Source organism: Myodes glareolus, chromosome 12 (genome assembly GCF_982192425.1).
Source record: "Myodes glareolus chromosome 12, mMyoGla1.1, whole genome shotgun sequence".
Taxonomy (NCBI): domain Eukaryota; kingdom Metazoa; phylum Chordata; class Mammalia; order Rodentia; family Cricetidae; genus Myodes; species Myodes glareolus.
The window spans coordinates 79,879,989-79,899,841 of NC_142037.1; the positions used below are offsets into that span (position 1 = coordinate 79,879,989).

Genomic DNA, 19,853 nt, shown 5'->3' on the forward strand with positions numbered 1-19,853 from the left:
GGTGATGATGTGGCTACAAAAGCTCCCACCACTGCATCCTCCCCCAGAACTATGAACATGCTGAAGATAGACAGAGGAATAGATAGAGAAAGGAATAGAAGACCCCTGTCTCCAACTTGTGTTTTAAGAACAAAGCTTTTCTCACAAGTGTCCTCATAACAGACTTAGCGACTCTCATTAGTTAAAGCCAGATCACATGTTCTTTCCTAAGCCAATCAACAGCAAGAGTACAGATTCAGCTTCTGAAGAGGCTGGAGCCTTCTCTGCGGAAACACAGGGCCACACAGAGTGCAGACACTAGGAGAAAGTCAGCAATGGGACCCGTGGACGAGAAGGTGGCACCCTGCAATGTTTGCTCATCACTCTAGGCTTCCTGTGAAAAGGACTGAATTCATCCCCTGGAAACGATTTAATTCCCTAGCAACAGGCACTGCTCTGAACAGCTGCCGTCCAAGTATGACATTTAATCACGGAGGTATGACTGCCCACTGGAAGTGTCAAGACAATCGGACCTACTGATGTTGTCTCACAGAGGCGGGTGTGAGTAGAGTCATCAGACCCTCTCTGAGACTGCAGTCACCCCCTCTCATGCCTGCCTTTGCTACCACTGCTGCAGAGCTGGGCCGGGTGTTTCCAAATTCTTGGCCCCTTATCCAACGAATTGAAAATAAGGGCTCACACAGATCTGCAAAAGAAGCAAAGTCTCTTTATTTGGAGCAAAGCTATAGTCCAGATTAAAGAGGTGTCCACTGTCCGGACGAACAGCAGGCCGGATGAGTGAGAGCCCTGGAGGGCCTCAGCCTACAGCCTGGGGTCTCTTTCTGTGGGACATAAAGGAAGGTTGGTTAGTATGGGGTGCAGTTTCAGTGACTCCCTGCTTTGATTGGCAAATGAGGGTGTGCATTATTTTCCTATGGTCCGTGTCCTTCCCATAACGCAGACAACTGATTTTAATAATATGCATGCCCATTTATACATAGGCATAAGACGGTGTGATGGTCTCCATTAGCAATGTTCCCTGCAGGCTCGTGAATTTAACACTTGGTCTCCAGTTGGTGGTGCTGTTTTGGGGTGTTACAGAACCTTTAGAAGGAGGAGCCTTGGTAGAGGAAGTACATCCCTGGAGGTAGGCTTTATAGCCTGGGCCCCTCTCTGCCCTCACTTTCTGTTTCCTGTGTGCTAATGAAATGTGGTATCTCTGCTTCCTGACTCCAAGGCTGTCTTCATGCCCCTGCCTCATGCCCCTGGCACCTTTTCTACCACGATGGGCTATGTCCCCTCTGGAACTATAAGCTGTGATAAGCCCTTTCCTCCTCCTATAAATTGTTTTTGGTCATTTTATTTTTATTACATCAACAGAAAAGTGATTGGTGTAGACAGTAAGGGGGAAACAGTGTAGACAGAAACTGGGAAATTCTCCTAAAATTTGCTAGACAGTTTTGCCTCATTGCATACGTACCCCAAACCAGTTCAGGCTGGATTAGCCCTTCTGTTCTTTACAGTTGATACACTGGGAATACATATGAATAGAAGCTGTCTAAATTTGAGTTGTTAGTGAGGATGGGAACCTATACTATTGCTTCAGACACAGGGATAGTTCAGTACAGAGGAGGGTATCAGATGTTTATAGGTGTATTGTTTGAAGAAAGATGTGTGTGCATAGAACATACAGGTGAAATAACTAGACTGTTACAATGCTTACTAAGAGAGGCTGTACACAACCCCAAGTGAAGAGGATTGCAGGACAAATTACCTCGTATGCTGGCCTCACAGCCGCTCTACCGTGCATGCCTCTGTGACTGCCATAGTTTATCTCCGGTGGCTGCTAGGGAACATAGGAGATGGAAAGTCAGCAGAAGGAAGGGCTCTATCTGTGGAGAGTCATCATCCGTTCACGGGTGGAAATTTTCCACAGCACAGCTTTCAGGTCACCCACATTCTTGTAAGCAACCACCGTATTTGTGTAAATAAACCCAGCAGACACGTTGGTCCGACAAGCTGGGTTGGATGGAGTCCTTCCTTCCGTCTTTCCTTGGTGCTGGATCTGGAGTGAACAGGCATTTGTTCAGATTGAGCTAGGAAAACTTATAGTGATAGGTACATGAAAAAAGTCTTTCACTTTCAAAACTTATAATTTCCATCTGGGCAGCGGCAGCTCACGCCTTTAATCCCAGCACTCATGGGGCAGAGGCAGGCAAATCTCTAAATTTGAGGCCAGCCTGGTCTATAGAGTGAGTTTCAGGATAGCCAAGGCTACACAGAGAAACCCTGTCTCCACCCCCCAAAAAAGAAAGAAAGACAGAAAAGAAAAGAAAAAACAAAATTTGTAATCGTGATTCCTGCGTCCACACCAGGCAGTTCACAACTGCCTGTAACTCCAGCTTCGGAGGTACCAGTAGTCATGGACACATATGGACACACAGATGTGCGTAATGAAAATAAACCTTTAAAGCTAACAACACACATGCACTTGCACACACACACACAGAGGCATGTATGCACACTTAGCCAACATAACACAATGATCAGAATTACCCCACCAGCTTATCTTGTCTTTCCCAGAGTTCATGTCAGGAGAAGCCTGTCTGTCCTTCCCCACCACGCAGTCAACTCTGACAAGGCCTTCATGGTCCTGCCCCATCTCACTGCTTCCCTGGTTTGTAGTCTGGACTTAGTCATTTGTTTTTGTCAAACCCAACAGGCACATTTCTCGGATACAGAGTCCAGGCTGACTTCCATCTTGCTTGACTGCTTTATAGTCTCATTTATTACACTGCAATGAAGGAAGATGCTGTGTGGGGAGAGGCCCCTGTGGTGAGAAACTGAGGTGGCCTTCTGCCAAGGCTGTGCGAGGCACTAAATCCTTCTAAGAGCTCCACGTGGGTTTGGAAGGGCCCCATTCTTCCCACTGAGCTTTGAGCAGCTGTGCCAACTGCTACCTTTATGGCAGCCCGTGAGAGGTCCAAGAGGTGAATCTTTGACCCAGCCCTCCCAGTTTCTGACCCGTGAGTATTGTGTGCTAAATGTTCTTTCAAACCACTGCAGTTGGAAGTAATTGTGTTGTTACTTTGGTTAGCTTTGGGTGCTAACAAGGTCAGGTTAAATGATGCCGAGGTAACCAGTAAATGTTTTCTGGCGTTCGGAGTGTGTTTTCTGAAGAGAGAATGTGTGGATAAAGGTGCATCTCCACCTCTGAGCAGGTGGCATCTCTATCCTCAGAGGCAGGCTGGAGAGACACTTCCAGTTTCCCTGACTTGAGGGGCTCTGAGACCACTTACATTCATAGTCGTATGATCTGTGATATTTTGATTTCCTTGATAAATCTCAATATATATGTGTGTACTTATGCACACATACATGTATTCCTGTCTATATCACATGGCATGCATATGTATAAGTCTCACATATTTATATATGAATAACATCATATGTACCTATATAGGTAAACATGGATATTCTGTTATCTTAATCACCTATCTACATATTGGGAGGGGGCAGTGTGTGGGCCATGGTGCCTTTGCAGGAGTCAGAACAACTTTCAGGGGATGGGTCAGCCTCGTCCTTCCGCCCTGTGGGCTCCGAAGTTGAGCTTAGGTTATCAGAGTTTCTGACATGCCCCTTCACTTTCTGAGCCTTCTCACCAACACACAGCCCCCCTTAAAAGACAAGGTAGAAGTAGACCAGGTTGGTCTCAAAACTGCTATCATAGCTAAGGATGACGTCGGACTTTAGTCCTTAGGTCTCAGCTTCCCAGATACTGGAATTACAAGCGTGTGGACAATGTTGTTCGGGGCTAAGTGTGGAACACAGGGCTTCACAATGCATGCTAGGCCCACACTACCAACTGAGATCCATCTCTAAACCTCCAAGATTAAGGTCTTTTCTTTTTTGGTTTTTCAAGATAGGGTTTCCCTGTTGCTTTGGAGCCTGTCCTAGAACTCGCTCTTATAGACCAGGCTTGTCTCAAACTCACTGGGATCTGCCTGCCCCTGTCTCCCACACCGCCTGGCATAAATATTAAATTCTTTAAGAGAACAACAGATCTAGCTGCATGTGACGGCACACACCAATGAGCCCAGCTATGGGGGGGGGGGGGGGATGGAGAGATGAAGGGCAGCCTGGGCCACAAAACGAGATTCCATCATGACATTTCAGAAAGGGACAGGAAGTAGGACTGGACTCAGATGTGGCTTTACTTACAAACTAAATCTAGTTGACCCTACTGTGTGCCAGTTTTGTGCTGGGCACTATTCGAATGCATGCATTAGTTTGCTCTAACAACCCCATCAGATAGGTGTTGGCATTCTCTCCAAACTATAATGAGATAACCTCAGCACCAACGGAGTCGGTAATGTATCTAACACTGCATATTGAGCGATAGGGTTTGAATCCTGTCTAGGTTCCTAAGTATTCCTAGTTTCATTTTGCTGGTTTTTTTTTTCTCCAAACTCCTGGGTCCAAGGGATCCTTCAACCTCAACCTGAAGAGTAGCTGAGCCTGTAAGTATCCACCACTGTTCTAGGCTTATTGGAGTTATGTATGGATCCCTGCCGAGCGTGAACAAAGGGACGGGACAGCTAGGCAAGGCAGGCAAGCCCAGCGCGTAACCTACGCTGGGATCTGATTTGGTTTGGATTTGGTCATACACACCTAACCCCTTGTAACAGTGTGCTTGGCATACCAATTCCTTCACCTGCAGGTACTCTGTGCACACACCTCTCTCCAAACACTGTCCCCAGCAACCTCAGAACCCACTGGACCCCGCCCCTTCACCTGCATTGAGCTACACCTACTCCTATCTCAGCAATAGTATGAACTTCCTCATCCGCCATTACAACCCAACTTAGACATTTCCTACTCGAATTTATTACAAAGGGTAGATCTACAGGAACTGGCTGTCTTTCAAGTTTGTTAGCTAGTTTTGTCTTCTCACCGTTTTACACACGTGTTCTGTGGTTTCTGGTTGCTTCCCCTGTACCCCTTGTGTTGGTTTGAAAGATAAGGGCCCCCAAAGGGAGTGGCACTGAGAGGCATGGTCTTGTTGAAATAAACGTGGCCTTCCTGGAGGAAGTTTGTCACTGTGGAGGCGGGCTTTGGGGTCTCCTGTGCTCAAGCTATACTCAGTGAGACAGACCATTCCTGCTGCCTTCTAGTCAAGATACAGGACTCTGAGCTACCTCTCCGGCACCATGTCTGCCTGCACGCAACCGTGTCTGCCTGCACGCGACCGTGTCTGCCTGCACGCGACCGTGTCTGCCTGCACGCAACCGTGTCGCACCACGATGATAATGGACTGAATCTCTGTCAACGCAGACCACCGAAATGCTTTCCTTTATGAGAGTTGCCGTGACCATGGTGTCTCTTCCCAGCAACAGAAACCCTAACTAAGACGCCTCTGTTTCCTTCCCACACTGCAAGAACTCTTGCTCCTTACAAAGCTCATGCCTACCAACTTTGACCAGGGCAGTCTGTATGACCCCAAGTTTGGAAGAAACCATGACGGCCTGGAGAGCTCTCCTGTGGGTGTATAATTGAATACTGTGCCTCTCTACTTTCAGCATCTGTTGGTTGTCAGTCGCTCAGCAGTAAATGTAGGGGTCCCGTAAGTCCTTTCTCTCTAATAACTGGCTGTTAGGAGGTTCCAGTTTCTATGAACCCTGTGTCAGTATACACAGCGGCTGTAAGTTTGTAGTTGCTATGACCTCGTCATGCTTTGAAGATGGTCTTCTCAGTCTCCCTCACTTACGGTTCTTACATTCTTCCCACACCCTCTTCCTCAGTGTTTCTTGAGTCTTAACATGATGGGATACATATTTTGTCTTGGGCTAAGCCTAGTCTGGACCCCACCATCCTCTGTTCCCAGCGTCTCGTACCATAATCGATGGGTCTTAGCATTTATCTCTGTTCACTGCAAGGAGAGACGTCTCTGTGCGAGGCTGAGAGTAGCCTTTGTCTGTCGGTGTGAACAGATCAATTGGGGGTGATTTAATGCTATGTCTATTCTGCTAAACAAACTTCTTATGTCCTCCTCCCCAGGACCTGAGATCTCATCAAACACCAGTTTGGACCAATTCTACAGAGTAAACCTTCCATCCTAGACTAGAGTCCCGGCTACTGCTGTACTGTTTACCACTGAAGTAACCCAAACACGGCACAAATTCCTTCTCCTCTATCGGGGTGAGGCCTGGTGCTCGGCTGCTGTCTCCTGCTCCAGAGGAGCCGTGTGCAAAGGCAGCTGTGAAACCGTAGATGTCTCAGGATCACTCCTTGAGTAAACTGCTGAACGCTGCTGTCATGTGTGGACACGAGGCCAAGATTTTTTTTGGAACTCGGAGTCCCGGAAGCGTTCTCATTCTTCCTATAACCAGTTTTAATGCCTTAACCAAGGAAGAATCAAGAATTACATTGGGAAGTTAAAGTCTAGCAAACCCACAGCCAGCGCTAAGGACATTCTCGACATCTGAGCAGATGTGAGAGTACACGGTTTGTTCTTTTTGCTGATGAGCTGACAGAGAAAATGAGAACTCTCCTGCTAATCTTCAAAGCAGTTGTCTTTCACTTATGTTTTTATTGGTCGGCAGGGTGCAGATTGAACCCAGGGTCACTCGCACACCAAACAAGCGAGTCACCGTTTCTCAGTATCCCCAAACCATTTCATCTCTCACTCCATCAGAGACGACCAGTAAACCCTGAGCCCTTCACGCTTTCCTGTTTCCTCTCTAAGTTCCGTTCTTAGTCCCCAAGCAGTGTGGGTCTGTGCCCAGGCACCATGTCTACGGCCGGAGGATCATGGCTTCAGAATCACTCTCTTATGGTTTAAGATTAAGAGATTTTTATCTATCTATCTATCTATCTACCTATCTATCTATCTATCTATCTATCTATTTATTTATTTTTACTGAAATTGTAGAATTCAGGGGGTGGTGCTCATTTGTATTGCTTGTGATATTTCAAAGAGTTCTACCAAGTAAGCGTGGGAGATGGGAGAATGTATAGGGAGAAGAATTGAGAGCAAGCCTTGGCATGGTAGGGTACTCATAGCTCCAGCCTTTTAGGGGCCGAGACAAGATGTTTTCATGAAGAATTTGAAGCTAGCCTGGGTAATATAATGAGACCAGGTATAAAAAAACAAGTTTGGGTTTCAGAGAAGACACACACACACTCACACACACTCACACACACACACACACACACACACACACACACTATACTTTAAAAGTCATTACATTTCTAATGGCAAGAAAATAGTTTATTTTATTTCTTAGAAAAAAACACCCAACTATCTATTTCAATTTTACATACCAATCCCAGTTCCCACTCTCTCCCCTCCTCTCAGTCCTGAAAATGACAGTTTTAAAACTGCATTGAGCTTGACTGTCTTGAACATGGAGTGCATTGCCTCGGCATCTTGCTTCAATGCTGGTTCAGATCTAGTGGGTCTGGAAAACTATTTTCTTCCCTCTCCCAGTGTGGCTGGTCCGCAGACCACAAGCAGTATGGAAAACTTTGACTGCCTTTAAATGTTAACCTAGCCATAGTGTGGTGGTAAATGCTTTTAATCCTAGTACCCAGGAGGTAAAGACAGACAGAGCTCTGTGAGTTCAAGGCCAACCTGGTCTACATAGTGAATTCCAGGGATAGCCAGGGCTACATAGAGAGTGCCTGTCTCAAAAAAAAAACAAATAAAAATATTAATTAATTAACGTTATCTCAAATGATTCCTGTGAAACTCCAAAAATTAAAGCAACGGCTAGCAGTGCTAAGAGGTCTTATTTTGTTGTACGTTAAATATTTTATTTTCTCTGCTTAGTTATAATTTTAATTAATAGTACTTATGAACAGAGGAAAATGGAAGTTTTTTTAGATGATGTGATAAAGAGAACCCCTGTTTACTTGATGTTCAGAAGTCAGGCGGGTGTCCAGCATTTCTACAGCAGGGTTAGGTCTCCATGGAGATGTCATAGCATTGGCTGTCCTGCTGTTAGGCAGGCCAAGGAAGACTCCAGAATAAATACACATGCCAGGCAACTTCTTGTTTTTGTTTTGTTTTGTTTTTCTGTTTCTCCATGTCCAACCTGGCAGGATGCAACAACTCACAAACAGTGAAGTCATGTGTGTGTGTGTGTGTGTGTGTGTGTGGTGTGTGTGTGTGTGTGTGTGGTGTGTGTGTGTGTATGTGGTGTGTGTGTGTGTGTGTGTGTGTGTGATTACTTGGTCCCCCAACAGTTTCTGATGGGATCCTCTGCCTCCTTGAAGAACACCTAAGGCTCTCAAGCCCCTTGTCTGATCTCGTGTGTTCCACGCTGAGCTGGATCGTACTATCATGTTTCTTAAGCAGCAAAGGACTGCCCTGCTGTGGTCTCTCTTCCTTTACAGAAGAGCAGCCATTTTTCACATCCCCTTGATGGCTTTGTTATGCTGACACCTTTTCTCCTTTGCTACTTGGCATGGAAGTCATAGGAGACCATACTAAAAGCCGAAAGAATGGCTGGCGGGTATGGCTCAGTGAGTGGAGTGCTTACCTAGTAGTCATGAAGTCCTGGGTTCCATTCCAGAACCACAAAACCCTGTCATCCCAAAACACAGAATATGGAGGTAGAAGGACCTGAAGTTTAAGACAGAGCATGATACCAGAAGAAGAAGAAGAAGAAGAAGAAGAAGAAGAAGAAGAAGAAGAAGAAGAAGAAGAAGAAGAAGAAGAAGAAGAAGAAGAAGAAGAAGAAGAAGAAGAAGAGATGGGAAGGTAAGGGAAGGGAAGGGAGGGAGGGAGGGAGGGAGGGAGGGAGGGAGGAAGGAAGGAAGGAAGGAAGGAAGGAAGGAAGGAAGGAAGGAAGGAAGGAAAGAAAAGAAAAAAAATTGGGTTAAATTGTGTGGGGTAGAATTCCTGGATATTCCTTTGAAAGGCAATGGTGCCAGCAGATATAAGTTTTTAGTAAACCAAATTTTCCTCCACAAGATAAAAGATTAAAAATTTCCCCAAATGGAGAGGAATGGGCATCTTCACCTTTTGTGGTCATGGTAATCAGTGGAGAAATAATCACTGAAACCTGAATGGTTAAGGTGGAGCTGGGCCTAAGTGTGTAGCCTTTGAGCAAAGTGGAGAGAGCTGGAAAGATGTGTCTCTGTGGGAGGACCATCACAACGGTCCAGACCTCAATTTTCCTTTTAACTCCCCTCCTCAACATCCCACCTAAAAAGAAAAAAACCTTATTCCTTCTCACTCTTCTTGGCTTCTTGATGCAACATTCACAAAAGTTCCAATCAGTCTTACTGTGGTCTAGGTTACCATAAAAGTGTTATTAAGTTCACAGCAATGTCAGAGTTGAGAGGGTGGGTGAAACCAAAGGGCAGTTCTTTTCTCTGGGGTCAGAATGTTGCTGCCTTTTCACTGAAGGGCAGCCGTTTGTTCCCAGGTTTATTTTGTATAAAAGGAGTCCAGGGAACCGCTGAGCAAACCCTCTGTGATGACCGTGGAAAGGACTTGTCTGGAGTGTACTTGTCTAAACTACTGCCAGCAGCTCTGTGCCCCTGTGCCATCCCCTCTCTGCAAAAGCTGGCTTGTTCTGCCCCATCAAAGAGGACCTTCTCTGGTTTACACACCAAGAAGAGTAACTCAGTATCCCCTGACCATCTTCACGGAAGCATTGTAGAGAACTATGAGTTCCCAACCCTCAAACACTTGGAATTCACCCAATAAAAGGTCCTGCCTTTATTTTTCTACCTACACTAGGGAATTTAGTTTCTGTAAGAAAGGAAAAAGGTTGTGTTCTCGGCCTGCCTATGAGAGAAAAATAGGGACTATAGTCCCTTTCAAGTCAAAGTTTTATTCTTAGGTCAAGGGCACCTCAGGAGCCCCCTGCCAAATGCGTCCAAAGGCTTTGTTTGATTCTCTGAAGCTATCAAAGGTCATGAAGGTCATCATTTCACTCATGCTGGGCTTGAGAAACATGACCTTTTGCTTCTTCTAATGTGCAACAGAAATGAACGTTGAATAATCAGTTCATTACCCAGCCCTCACTCTTTCTCTTCTGCCTCGATGACTATCACCACCCAAAGATAGTAGGGTCACGTGGCCTCTAGCTAACCTTAAGTGTCTTGTCATTAAGTTCACAGCAATGCAAGCATGTCCGGACTTAGAGAACAATGGGAGACACTGAAATAAAATGTCTTTCTCTAGGGTCAAGACACCCTTCCAGGGGTCTGTTGGTTTCTCTCCCGGATAAAGATGACCTTAAGTCACAGATAAACCAGCCAGCGAACAGCTGGGACCCCAGGGAGCCTGTTTTCAACACCAGCTAAGAAACTCTTCTTCAGTAAGTTCTAGTTAATGGCTGAGGGGTAACAGAAGACTTTAAACAGCCGAAAGCAAACATCAGAAGTAATGATTGCAGACGAGTGAAGATATAAAAATGAGAGATCAAAGTACAAAGAGGACATTACCATAGGCTAAAAATACATCCCACAAGGCTAATCCAAAGGGAAAATATCAAATAGACAGTGGAGAAATCTGTGATGGAGCTAATACCACCGTGATCAAAACATATCAAAAGCTCTGGCTTTAAAGACCCCTTCTTGAGTCTCAGTCCAGTGGAATGACTCCTCAGTCCCACGAGTGGCCTCATATAAAGGTTTGGCCATTTCAGCAAATCCTGGTATCCACAGCTGACAGAATCCACTTTACCCTGGAAATTCTATGATTTGCCTTAGGGACTGGGATATCCAGAATTGTCTGTTTCCAGGCAGGTGATAGCCATCTTGTACCTTCTTTTAGAAGGTATTCCAGGTACGTGACTTCTCAGGCACATATCTGGGCCTTTTTAACTGACACCTTATATCCCAGTTGATCTAAGGCTTGCAGTAAGTCTCTAGTTGCCTGTAAGCAAGAGTCTTAGTCCCTAGAAACAATCAACTGGTCATCCATATATTGAAGGAGGCTTACTTCGGTGTTTGAAGCTCAGTATTCTCTCAAGTCTCAATAGTAGGTATCATCAAAGATGGTTGGGGAGTTTTTGAATCTTTGGGGTGAGCAGGTCCAGGTGAGCTGGCAGCTGCAACCCATCTCCCCACCCATTAGCTATTTGGGGCTGCTGGCAGTCCCTGAGTTCAGTGGACCCCCGGCTCCTGTCTGCTGCCAATAAGGCCTCAGCCAATCCTCAAGCTTGTCTACCTCTGGGTGCCTCCCCGTTGTTATAAACTTTAATGACTATAGCTACTAATTCAGACAAATTATTACCTTCAAATCTGCTAAGCAACTAAAGCTTCCTTTTAATATCTGGAGCTGCTTGGTTAATGAGATTCAGATTGATCAACATCTGATTCTCTGGTACCTCAGGATCCAAGGTAGTGTACAATAGGTGCCCACCAGGCAGTCAAGAAATGCACCCTGTGGTTCATTCTTTTCCCGTACTACCTGGCTCACCTTAGACAGATGTGTGGGCTATCTAGCAGCCGCTTTGAGATGCCCCCGTAAGAATCTGGGGATAGAGCTTTAGCCACTCCCTACGTTCTGCTGTGTGTAGCCCCGTCCTTCATCAGGCTGGGAAGTGGGGAAGGAAGTGTCAATAGTTGTCCCATCATGGGGCAACCATCTTACCCTGGGACTAACTTGCAGCATTCTCCCCAGATTCTGTCTCTCTCCTCAGTAGCAAACAGAACCTGAAGGAGCCAGGCCCTTTGTCTTCCTTGGAGGAGGGGGTGAGAAGGTGCAACATCAATTAACATAGGCACCATGAGTCCAATGTAAGGGATAGGGCAGACTCTTTTATTTAACCATGGGGAGTGGGGACTTAGACACCCTCCCAGCGCCCAGGCATGATCAGGACCTCTGACAGTGCCTGCTACTAGGCCCTAACACACCTTAAAAGAATACTCAACAATATCAGTAAAGGAGGCAGCTTGGAGCTTCCAGCTGCATAGACCACTAGTAGCCAGTGAAGAACAGGCTAGGTGAGGATGGCCATCCACATTTGGGGGTCCCTTGGTGCGGAGGGGAAGAGCAATAGAGGCTGCAGTTCATGATTTTTCTGAGCAAGTATAGAGCTGGCTCAGCCCAGGAGGTGGATGGCAAGAGGGAGGGGAGGAGGAGGTGCTTAGGGAGGGAGCAAAGGGTCCAAGGGAAGGGAAGGCAGCAGGGGAGGCAGCAGCTATGCTATGCCCCATTTGAGAGGAATTCCCAGCTTATCCACGGGATCAGGAGAGTTATAGGGAGGGAGAGAGTCATCCAGCTCAGGATCAGAAGGGGAAGGCAAGGCTAGAGGAATACTGAGCCAGTTAGACTTTCCTTTTGATTGCTTCAGTTGGATAGGAAGAATGGCAGTCTCATTCTTTGAAGAAAGAATAAGTAGTTTTAGCCAGGATGGAGAGTTGACCAGGAGACAGCCCCAGATCCTGATGTAGGGGACCTGGTCTGGATAGCCTGAATGGCTAAAAACATCCTAGACCCTAAGAATAAGCTTAATATCAAAGGAACCTTCAGGAAGCCATCCAAGTCAGGAAGCTGGCCATCCTGGTGAACAAAAGACCCCAAGTCGCTCCAGTTTCACATAGGAGGTAGAGACTGCTGCTGCATCCATGACGTCCTGAAAACGAGCAAGGACAAGGTTCAAGGAGGCCTTAGGTTTAGAGGAAGTTTGGTCCATGGTAAGAATTAATTCATAAACAAGTACAATAAAGATATCAACAGTAAACAAGACAACAAGTAAACAAAAGAGGGGAGATGAAAATCCAATAGACATAGACAGAAGGATGCTGTGTGATGGGCTCCATGGCCCGGACCAGGCCTAAGGAGTTGCAAATGAATGATGTAATGCCCAGAAAGAGGGTCAAGGAATTCCTCATTCCTCTTTGGCTTGGACGTCAACACTGCCTCTGCCTGCTCTCCAAACTGAGTCCCAGTTTGTATGGGCACCAGATACAGAAACCAGAGAAAAATTTAATTATTGACCAGAACCAGTAGAATAAAGTTTCCAGAGGCTGGGGTGTCCTCCAAGAATTCTGTGATCCCAGATGATCCCCAAAAATGTTAGCTCCTGGGGTCACACAAATAATGGGAACCAAACCCCTGAAGTCTGTTAACCAGGAGCTAACTTCGTTCCATCACCACGGGGCACCAAAACTTCTAGCCAGCTAGGGCCACAGACAGAGTTCAGGATTCTGGCTCTGTGACTATGAGAAGACACCACAAGCTTCTGTCTACAGAAAAAAAAAATCCATACACCAGGCGGGGAGTTAAGGGAATTTTACAGTCTTGAGGTTAGGTCTTGAGGCCAGTCACAGGAATATTTTCAAAGTTGAGCTTGGACGTTGAGTCACAGTACATTCTGGGATTTACAACTTTTGATTCCAGGATGTTTGTGAAAGCCTGTGACTATCTTGACACAGCTGCTTTCCCAGTAGCTGAAAGGAATGTAGGGTAAAGGGTGACCTAGAAACAACTGTTAAAGGTTAACCTTTATCTAACTCCGCCATCATCTCTAATTCCCCTAGAATGCGTGTATAGGCTAGGCATACAGTTTTCCCGCATTGCTGGGCTCCTCACCACCTCGTGGCGTGGGTCTTCAGTCAAACCAGGTACTGATCTGCTGTTCCCACAAGCTCTGAGCCACTATTTCCCTAGCGTATTTCGCAGGCAGGAGGGACGACACGCCTGGGTTGGTGTCAGTTTTTCTCTTTTGATAGCCTGCAGAGAGTACCTGCCTACATGAAAGAAAGGCCCTGAAATCTAAGGATGAAGGCTTCACATAGGCACCAGCTTAACTTCTCCATGTTCCATCGGTTGTGTGGGTGTTGTCCTCAGTGATGGGGCTCCGCAGTCTGTTTTTGGAGAGTAACCTATTCTCTGGGTTATTTGAGGATTTCCATAGGACCCCCTTGGATCATAGGACAATCCCCATAAAACAACTCAATTGAATGCAACCCAGGCCTGTTACTGGAAACCTCTTTTGATGACAAGAGATGGTCAATTGAGACTCCATACTACCCATTAATAGGAAACCTCATTAGGATAATCTTTCTTCATGTATTTTAGGAAATTTCCACTCCATTAGCTTTCCATATCTTCCCTCAAATGTTCCTGAATTCCAGATGTCTCTCCCTGAATTCCCCCCACAACCCTATTTCTCCTCCACCTTCCTATCTAACCCTTCTGTTCCTGTCCTCACCCACCCCAGTCCACCCTATTTTTAGTCATTAAGTAAATGATAACCAAGGTGCAATCCATAGACCCAGAGAGGTTCGGTATAGAGGAAGGGTCTTGGATGGAAGAAACAACATAGGGTTCTCCCTAGGAGATTAACTTTGATGTTCAATTTAACAGGATTTAGAAACAACACCTAAGAATGTGTTTCCAAACGAGGTAGGAAGACCTCCACAGGTTTAAGTGGTGGTGTCTAATGAGCTGAGCTTTGCACTGAATAAAAGGAAAAAGTGAGGGGAATACAAGCATCTATCTCTCTCTGTTTCCTGGTTCCAGCAAAATGTGGCCAGTTTCCCCACATTCCTGCTGTCATTCATTTACCACCATGCTGGACTATACCCTTCAAACATTAAGCCAAACTCACCCTTTCTTAAGGTGCCTTGCCACACTAATGGGAAAAGCATCTGGAATCAGCGTTAATACTAACTACTATTTTCAAGAAGATTCTTCTATATCACAAGACCAGCATAGTTCTGTTTCCTGATGCTGTTCCTGAGCTGGTTGGTTGGTTATCTCTGACCTAATCAAAAGAGAACATAAAAGGCAGGGTCTTAGGTAACCCAGGTTGGCCATGAATTCTCTGAGACCTTGAATTTCTGATCCTCCTGCCTCCTCCTCTTGAGGATTAGTATCATAGGCTTGCACCTCCATAACTTTCTTACGTGGTGTCTGGGCTCAGACCCAGGTCTCCTGAATGCTAGAATTTATGTCCCTAGACCAAGGCTAACTCTTAACAAAAGACATACCTCCTTTTATAACGCAATATAGGATGGCAAGTTTTTTGGTACTGTGTCACGGTTAGGTCTGCACAGACTTTTTATCTTCTCGTGATATGTGAGATATCAATCTGGTCCCCACACTTGTGTAATGTTGTGCTCACAGGACCAGGAGGAGAGGGAGATGGTTATTTTAAACCAAAAAAAGCAACTACTAGTTTTAAAGATTTTACATTGGTATGAATTTTTGTATACTGACACAAACTTGAAGTTATTTTGTTATGCTGTGTATATGCTTCTACTCTCATTTAAGATGTATTTATATATCGGCACAAATTTAAGGTTACCTTTGGTAGAACATACTATACATACATTTCTACTCTTGTTTAAGATATTTTACCTCTACAGTTCATTTCATAATGTAATGTATATTACTAGCCCTTGAAAATTATTATTACAAACCAATTAGGATAATAAAGAAATGCAGATTAGTAGTTAGTCATCTATAACATTCAAGCTTGTCATGTTAGGTATGTTTTCAAGGTCAAACAGAGATATATTTTAGATAGACAGTTGGTTTTTAAACACTTAGGGGTCTAAAAATATAGCATTTAAGATTTTAATAATGTAAGGTCCTTTTTTATGACAATGAGATATTGTCCTGGCAGTGCCAATCTACTTCAGAGAAGATGATGGGTACCAAAGAAACTCCTTATGGAGCTTTCTTTGTGACAAAGGTTAGCCAGCCTCTGGGCAAGAAACTGCCCCTTCCTTGACTCCTTAAAGTGTGTTGTCCAAATTGGACAGGATTGGTATCCTGATGTCCCTGCTGTTAGGTAACATTTTATCCCTCTGGGGTCTTTGATGGAGTTAAAGACTAAATAGTTAAACTTGTAGTTTTTCATAGTTATGATAGAAAACAAATTTAGTATAAAACTTTGGCCTCACAAAGATAGGATACATAATGGAATATTTTCTCTGATTTTGCCAAATGCAATAGACTGGATATTTTGTTATACGTAATTTTACTAGGTCATGGGAACGGTCTTTTATGCCTATTTGTTCATAAATAATTGCCTAGTAAGCAGCTCTGTGTGTGGCTGAACTCCAACTATATACTGGTATAATCCACTCACAAGATTATAGGGAGGTAGTTAATTCTTTTCTATGTATGAACTTCCAGCATTCTTTAGAAGTTACTGGGAAAGAACCTAATCATTGCCCTAACTATTCCTAATTATTGAGGAAACTCCCCTGGTCCATTCTGTTCCATGGGAACACTGCAAACCACACAGCTTGGCTAGGCAGTCATAGGGACTTCCCCATCTCTGAGCCCAGCCGCGGTCCTTAATTCTCTTCTTTACTTGGTCTGACCTTTGTTTCTGAGCTTAGCCTGAACCAGATTTCCTACTTCTTCTGGATGTTTCGACCAATACCTGAAGACTACACTGTCTTCCCTTCCTTCTACTTCAATGTCCTTCCAGATGTTGCCTCTTGGGACATCCTTGGCTCCAGCTGTTGCTGTTGAAATGCTGTCTTTACACCCAGTGATCAGCCAGGTCCCAAGAATTCTACCTGAGACTCACGCCTCAACTTTTCTACTTGGATTTATTTTCTTCTCTTCACAGAGCTTCAGGAAGCTCAGTGCCCATTTGAGCAACTAGACATCACATCCACATGGTAGCGTGACATCTATTGTCTTGTGTTTCAGACTGAATGGAGAAAACCAGGAGGCTCTGCCCAAACACGCTTGTCCCAGTCTAGCCCTCATCCTTACCCATTCAGCTGTAACAGTCCACACTTACACTTAGGTGCTTTGACTTTGCCCTCGTTGGAATTTGGAAACAAACAGAGTTAGAGATAGTGGGAAAGAGGCTACTGCAGCAAAACCAACATTGGGCTCTCCTGGAAAAGTTCGGTGTAAGAATGACTTAGCAAAATCTTTGTTTTTCTGGTTTATGGCCTTCCCCTCCTCCTCTTCCCATTCCTCTTTTCTTCTGTTTGCAGTGGTGACCATGGAATAGCACATTAACAGTTTTAAGTTAGTGTCCTTGATCAAATATCAGCAGAAGGTTAATCCCACTTCAATCCACATTTTTCCTTTTTCTTTCTTTTTCTCTCTTTTGAGACACAGTCATTGTTGCCCAGAGTAGTCTAGAACTTGATGAGCAGACAAGGATGACCTTGAACTTCCAATCTTCTCGCCTCCACACCTCAAGGGCTAAGGATTACGAGCATGCACCATCGTGCCTAGGTGTTGTGATACTGGGAATCAAACCCAGGACTTCCGGTGTGGAAGGTAAGCATGCTACCATCTGAGCTACATCTCTAGTTCCCTAAAGAGGCAATTTCAAAGACTCAGCTGGGGTTGGTTCCAACTACATAAACTCTAACAGAAAACAGGAAGAGCAGCGCCTCATGCTCCCTCCGCCATGCCTGGCCACCAGGATGGACTATCCTGTCAAGCCACCACAGAGCGACCTTCCTTCTCCTAGCTGCTTTAGTCAGACCTTTCGTCAGTACAGCAGGACAAACAGCTAACACGCCTCTCTCTTAGGAGCCGGAGCAAGGACAACAAAGGTTTTATCAAGCGTCCGGATGCTATGACAACACTTGAGGATGTGCTAGGTGCCATCAGCAGCTGTCTGTTTGTTGGCGCAAGAGGAGAGCCAATGTTTAAGTACAGATGCTGCCACCCACGACACGCTAGGGAGCTTGGGGGCAAAGCAAGAGTTCCCCTGATTTAACCAATGGGACGCGGGTCAGGCTAGCTACCTGGTTTCCTGGCCTTACTACCAAAGCGATGTGGCTTAAGAAACAAATCCTTCTTAGCTACGTGAGGCTTGAGTCCCCAACTGCCTTTCTTCTCCCTCAGTTTCATTATCTGTTTCTACAGGGGAACTCGTGGCTCTGTAATAATAGGGGTCCAAGATTTGGGAAACTCGATGAGCAGCTCTAAGAAGGCTTCAGGGGACCATGTCTCCAAGGCTGGTCCTGACAGTCCCTGCAGGAAAGCCAGAGAGGAGGATGTGAATGATGTTTTCCTGCTAGGAGATTCAGCTGTAGCTGTCAATTCTTTTATACTTCAATCCGAGCTACAAGAACACTGGAGATGCCCTTGTCACAGACATCTTAAACTCCTAAAGGGTTTCTTTCTACCGTCAAATTGGAGGCCATTCTTCTCCTCCTTTTTTTCTCTTCCTCCTCTCCTGCAACAGGCAGGCCTTGAACTCAGCTGAGGATGACCTGAGTGGCCGGACCTCCTGCCTCCATTGCTGAGTGCTGAGATTATAGGCATCCACCACCAGGCCCAGATTACAGATGGAACCCAAGGCTCCTTGCCAACCGGTTAGACAAGCACCCTCCTGACTGACTTGTGACAACGGCCCCTGGACCATTCCTGACAAGTGTTTTTTGTCTTTCTTTCTATCTTAGGTTCTAAAGTAGTAGACTTGGATCCATACTGCTCCCTTCCTCCTTACGTTCATCGAGCATGTGGTCTGTTTATTTCCTTTACAAGTCCTTATATCGTACCCTCTCACCATGTCCTTCTCTCTTGGTGTGCCATGTTCGGTGTGAAGGATACAAGGAAACCCTAACCATCCCCTGTGACCCAGATGACAATGAATTCAGAGCAACCTGGGAAAACCTACGTTGTTTTGTTGACATCCGCTGACTAACCTTACTTGACAGTTTCTGATTGGACTTAATTTGCTTTAGTTTTTCTCTGTGGCCTGGACAGAATGCTGCCTGGCATTCTCAGGCCTTTTCTCAGCGAAGCAATCTCTAATGAGGATCGAACACATCTATCCATACTACGACTCAAGCAGCAACCTAAGATCTAACAAAGTTAGCTCATGGGCCGGTGGAATCAGTTCACGGACTGGATAATAGAATGCTTGCCTCAAATGCACAAGGCCTTGGATTTAGTCCCCAGTGCTGCAAAAGCAAACCGTGTGAAGAGGTTGCTTTGGTGGGCTTCCTGCCCTTCCTGCCTAGCCCCAGGAAGTGCCTGAGACAGAATTTACTTAACAAAACCCACCAAACATCCCAGCAGCTTCGTGATGGTCTCACAGAGCTGGAGGAGACGCTGGCGGTGTGTTCTGAGCCTCCACCACTGTCCGGGGTGCAACAACCAAGAGCAGGAGAAGCCCCCGGAGCTCAGCGCTGTTCTGGCTTAGAGGACACTGCTAGCTTGGCCTTGGCTAACTTCAGTTCTCCCCCATCTTCAGATCCAAACCCAGATCTGCTTCACTGCATTGGCGTGAGAATAAAATATGCTGACACTTGAACTTAAAATCCTGGGTTTCCTTCTAAACACCTAAATCATTAATTGTACTTTTAAGATTAATCAACTGGAGCGCTAACACACTACCTCACAGGTTAATATTAAACACTTCGATTCCGCTTGCCCTCTTAGAAGCTGAGTCAGAGCAACTGCTTATGCGTTGACTTACCGAACATAAGCAGAGAATTGGAGGACCAACTGGACCACAATCATTAATAACAGAAAACATAGAAAGCAGCCAAGGACTGAGGCTCTCGCTTCCCAATCAGAAAACCCTCATCGCTGTGACTTCAGTAATCCCACTCCGCCTGATCTCTACCAATCATTCACTCCTGGGAGGTTCACTAATGGCGTGACTTCTGCTCCACTTCTTTGCTTGTTTTGACTCTAATTTTGGTTCTCTGGAGTCAGATGGGTTAGCCAAGGAGGTGAATGATTTACCTTTTGTTAGCCCTTCAGGAATCACTGCCCTTTAAGGTTTAAGGTCTAAAAAAGGAAATAATGCATGCGTCCTGTCTTCAGAGTTTGAAATTCCACTGGAAGAAAAAGACGGTTTATAAGGAAAAAATATGGTACATGTTGTGTTGAGGAGGTGGCCCAGTCGGTAAAACACATGTGACCTGAGTCTGATGCCCAGCATCCACGTATGAGTGAT

At 45.4% G+C, this 19,853-nt stretch overlaps 2 long non-coding RNA genes across 2 annotated transcripts in view; one reads left to right on the forward strand and one right to left on the reverse strand.

The window, feature by feature from the left end:
• Positions 1 to 686: 686 nt before the first annotated feature.
• The window catches only part of LOC148120302 (uncharacterized), a 40,696-nt gene continuing 21,529 nt past the window's right edge, over positions 687 to 19,853 (reverse strand). The window contains exons 2-3 of the long non-coding RNA XR_015739511.1: positions 1,754 to 2,044; positions 687 to 821 (exon numbers count right to left, since the gene is read on the reverse strand). This is a non-coding gene — a long non-coding RNA (uncharacterized LOC148120302). The remainder of the gene's footprint in view (positions 822 to 1,753; positions 2,045 to 19,853) is intronic.
• Positions 16,928 to 19,209, forward strand: LOC125392143 (uncharacterized). The gene is made up of 2 exons (XR_007229408.3): positions 16,928 to 17,209; positions 18,346 to 19,209. It is a non-coding gene; the product is annotated as an uncharacterized LOC125392143 (long non-coding RNA).